A 5180-nucleotide genomic window follows, 5' to 3' on the forward strand; every position below is an offset into this window, starting at 1 on the left:
TTATTTGTGTCCGTTTAATCGTGAATGTATTTTAAATGGAACTGTTTTATTGAATTACTGTATTTATTTATTTAGCTGTGTGTTATGTGTGCACTGCGGGAAAGAGATCTAAATATAGTGGAAGCTAGAGCTCTTGTTGGTGATAGAAATGAGTGGAGAGGTGTTGTCAAAGCATAGTGGGATGTTTAGACGTGTTCTAAGGGATGGGCAGCGCACCCGTATGATGCGGCAGGGGTAAACCAGTGAAAGCTGTCGGGCCCTGCTGTTGAACAGAAGAGTGTGTTGTGTCACCCTGACCCAAGTAACACAACCACTTTCTTGTGTCCCGTTTCATCTGGAGGAACGAAAGCATGACCAACTTAGGTGCCGAGGTGCCTAACTTGTTTGGGCATTTGGGTTGGCCATGGTCCAAAACTTTTTGTGTGTGTTTTTCGCTACTTTTTAAATTTTCTTTATTTTTGTATGTGTTTGTCTTGCTGTTGGTCACCCTTCTCGAGGGAAATGACCAGGGTAGATAGATGGATAGATTTGTATAGCTTATTTTAAATATTTTATTTTTTGAGGAACCACTTAATTTGTATCCATCTTATTATTTATTCATTTAAATACATAAATAATGTGATAATAGATAACAAAATCCCAAGTCCTTCACTTGAGAAAGAGCCTTTAATATGTCACAAAAGCGAATGATGTAATGTCTTTGCTACAAAGTTTAATTTTTCAAGGAAAATATGAACGCCACAAATGATGTAATGCATATTGTACAATGTGAATATCGAACTAAACAGGCCTACTCTAAATTTCTAAACAAAAGTGCTTTTCCCCTGTGATTTTGAAACTATATCAGTGTTATCTCACACACACGCCACTGCCCGACAACGCCAAGATCCGTCTCATCTTTGAAGAGCGGGATTGACGCTTTACACTGAAAAACAACAGTGACCAGATGATGAAAGTGCTTTATGTGAGTCAGATAAGGAAGCTTCTTAATGTAACCATGGAAACCAGTACCATCTGTGTCATGTAGAGGGGCAAATCCCTACCCAAAAACCCAGCCTGGAGAGAGACTAACGCTGCCAGGTTTTATTTGCCCAAGACACACCACAGGAAGGTGGTTAAAGGATCCGCGAACTGCGAACACAACAGCAGCGTAACGTTTTTATCACTAGGTGTCGCCCTGCTGCTGTTTGCTATCTAACTGCAATTTGTCGCTGGTTGTTTCAGATTACGAGTTGATCTAATCAAAGTGACCAGTTTCGCCTTGTGAAACACACGCATCAGAGATGTTTCCGAACTTTCGAGTTCAGACCGTGTGACCCACGGTAACATTCCGTGCTCGTCTGGTGCTCTCTGCCTCCTTGACCCCGACGCGCAACTGTCACAGGGCCACTGATACGCATCAGTCATAAGCAGAGTTTATATGAAGAGATCAGTGCTGGCATTGTTCATAGAAGCATGTCTCACATTCTGTGAATGCTCGGCTTCTCCGCATGTCAGCTGCAGAGCGTAGACAATGGGCTCTTTGTTGGCAACAGCTTTTTTTTCCCTTCCTGCACAACTTCAAAGGTTTGTGCAAAACGCAAAAGGAAAGTTCATCTCTAATCCCGCCACAATCACTTTGGTGTCGCATTAAAATAACTTCGCTCCGGTTGCGACACTAAAAAACAATTGACGCAGTCGTTGCATTGCGATTCTAAGTCTGCCACAAGGATCTAACGGAGGGTTTTGTACTCTAATCATAGATGGATACTTTATTCACCTCCGTAGAGAAATTCACACATCCAGCAGTATCCTTGTGTTGACAAATAAAATAATAAAATAAAGATATAGAATACAAAAATACCCAATATAAAATTTGCTATAGAGTATTTAAATAGTGCTACAGAAAATACATCCCCCCAAAAATAGGGTAATATGCAAATGTGAGGGTGGGGTTTAATGTGGGCTTTTACTCCCCGGGGTGGAGTTAAAGAGCCTCATGGCATGAGGAAGAAATGATCTCCTCAGTCTACTTAAAGCTAACTTTTAAAAATAAATATTGGATCGGATTCACGTCATCCTTAAAAGTTCCCCTTCTTACCAAGATGCACGCTAGTGAGAGAAACAATGCAGTCGGAAAAATATTGCTGGTTTGGCGACAGTAATTGAGTCATTTACACATCTAAAGTATTGGAAAAAATGTAAAAACTCCACTCCTTTTGTTTTGGATACTAAACAGCAGTTGGTCATGGAACATGGATATGAAATCTGCTCAATTGTGTGTTCTCTTAAGCTGTCAACATCGGTCTTTGGATACTACAAACAGAATAATCCCAGAGAAAGGCCATTCCAATTCCTCTTGCAATTGTTAAAATGATCCCAATTCATATAAACCTGTAAAACAATTTTATGTGGATGTTTGTACCTGATAAAATAAATATAAAAATAAATAGAATGTATGCATGGATTCAAGTCGAGCTTATTATAGCAAATGACCCTCAACAGAACCCTCTGGTCCCCATGTGTGGTTAGTGCTTCAGGTCACTTTTTATTAGTGCGTCCTGGTTTCATACCACAATCCGAAATACTACGGCTTGTCTCAACTCGCTGTTGACCACACAAATTTTTGTTATTTCCCCGTGTTATTTATGTTTTTTACTACTATGGTCTGAACAACAACCCAACAACTGCTGTGAAACCAGGCCTTCACTCATATTTATAGAATACAGTATTCCTGGGATGTCAATGTGAAATGGACAGGGTGCCAGATAGAAAATGGACCTACTTGTACAATCTGAGGACTAGACTGATCAAATGTTCTTTGAAAACATTGTAAATGACTTGTATGGTCTTGTGAATCTAATTATTTAATCAAATTAAACCTACTGAAAACCCAATAAATTCCAGAGTTATTAAAATATAATGCGATATTTTTAAGTTTAAACTTTAGTAGACTCTCAAAATAAGAAGAGGAGACATCAATGGATTTTGAACTTGCAAGGAGGTCCGGGAGAAGGGCTCTCAGGTAAGACAAATTCCATCCCTTAAGGTTCTCCTGCAAGCCCTCTCTTTTTGTTAAAGGGACAGTGTAATATTAAGGGCCTCCTAGTGGTACATAAAATGATTCATGCAGGAGAAAACATACATTGATTTGAATACAGGGCAAAAAATACATAAACTAAATTTGATTTTAAAAAAATATCACAGAACAAGAATTTTCGCCGTGAAATCCGATGTTGGATCAGGCCATGTATCACTGGCCCTTATTCATACCAGACAACACATTGCCCTCTTGTGGTCAAATATTACGCATTGGGGCTTTAAAAAACATTTATTTGAATACTTGGCAAAAAATATCTCACCAATGTTAATTTTTATATGTAAATAAATTTATGTTTTTTTTCTTTTACATAGAGGAGTCCCTACCTAAGGTCGCCACCATGTTTGTATGGCAACTTGCTGCAAAACTGCTCTGTGGCACATTAGACATTTCATCACATTAGACAGTGCAGTGCCATCTAGTGGTCAAATATTACACACTGGGGCTTTAAATCGAAAGTTTCGAACGGAGCTACGGTTCCGAGTCCCGTACGACTGACAGAGGCAGTGCTTTGGGCACTGAATGTTACCGTAGCCCAGTTCGTGGAATGCATACCAAAAATTATTCATTCATCATACGTGTGGCACCAGGGATGACTAGAAATTCCAGTCTCACCACAAGTAAGTTTCCTTCAGAATATTTCCGCATGATCACGGGGATTCCGAGTGACAAGATTCTCCGGCGGTCGTACAGGACTCAGAACCGTAGTTGCATTCGTTACTCTGTATGGTCCATCACCTTACATGTCTGAAAAAAACAATAAGAGACATTAATTAAGCTGTGTAAGTCTGATTCTCATTTGCCCAAAACCTCACCAACTCCCCATTTTTATTCACAGAAAGTTTGGGGGAAGGAACAAAGGGACACTCCATTTGTATACAGGGGAACATCAAACAGAAGAATGCAGCTTTACTCCACAGTCAAGTCACATTAATTGTGACGCCCTAAATCACAAAACGTCTCCAAATGACTGCACAGGTTACAATCAGGGTTGGGTAGGGTTACTTTATGAATAAAATGACTACATTTTGTGCAGGCTTGGGGAGTAACGGAATACATGGAACGGCAAAAATGATGTTGGCAAGCTGTTTGGATTTATTTTCATTTTGTTTCTGTCGCATTTTATGTTAGTTTTGCCGGAGATCAAAGAGATCAAAGCCAGGAGAGAAAGCTTACCACGTGTTGTGAGTCATCATTTTATTCATATTTAGTTTTTGTATTTTATTAGCATATTTGGTATTGGAGTAATCCAAAAGTAATTGAAAGTAATCAAGTTAAAGTAACCTTACCCAACCTTGGTTACAATTACACCATCGCCTGATCTTAAACCAACCTGCTGGCAAGGAAAAACTTGAAAACCTCGGCAAAAGAAAAATAAGAACCTTAAGAAGTGGTCTCACAAGTGTTATCACTCCCTTCCAGGATGATCAAGTTGAAATAGACGCCTCAAGCCTGTAAAATTGTCTCAAAAGTCCCTAACAGCAATGAGCTCTGCTAGCTGGTCGATGCAGACGCTGACATGCTTCAGGTCCAGACTCTGGTCTGCTGACTCATCTCGATTCTTCCTTCTCCCTCGTATCACAACCAGAAAAAGTATGAGGTGGGCATCGATCCTAAGCTAATGAATAGAAGTGGGTCCTAAGTCCAGATATAAAAACTTCCACTGAGGTTGCAGAGCTTATCTCCGGATCCCCAGATGGAGAACGCTCATGGAGAACCTCTCTGAGAAACCCTGGCTCAGAACCATGTCCAGGCTGGTCAAAAGGGGGCAATTGGCAACAGCTTGCAACTCTCCTGAAAAACCTTCTGGAGCTCCAACCAAACGGGAAATGGCGCCGGGAAGGTGTTTAGGAGCCATGGTGGCCAAATACGTGCAACCAGGCCCAAAGGACTGTCCATTGCTACGACCGAGGAGCCACCAAAGACGGTGTGTGGTCACCAGGTAGGCAAAAGGGTTGGCGCTGGCCACGGCAAAAGGCCACCAGACAAGACTCACCACATTCATGTGAAGGCAACCTGCCTGACACTAGTCATTGGGCAGCTGCACAGCTCCTAGACCAGCCAGGTGCAGGCAGCCCACCTGAGGAGATGGTCGGCCTGC

The sequence above is a fragment of the Urocampus carinirostris genome, chromosome 2, assembly GCF_059441175.1.
Source record: "Urocampus carinirostris isolate Australia breed hairy pipefish chromosome 2, RoL_Ucar_1.0, whole genome shotgun sequence".
Taxonomy (NCBI): Eukaryota; Metazoa; Chordata; class Actinopteri; order Syngnathiformes; family Syngnathidae; genus Urocampus; species Urocampus carinirostris.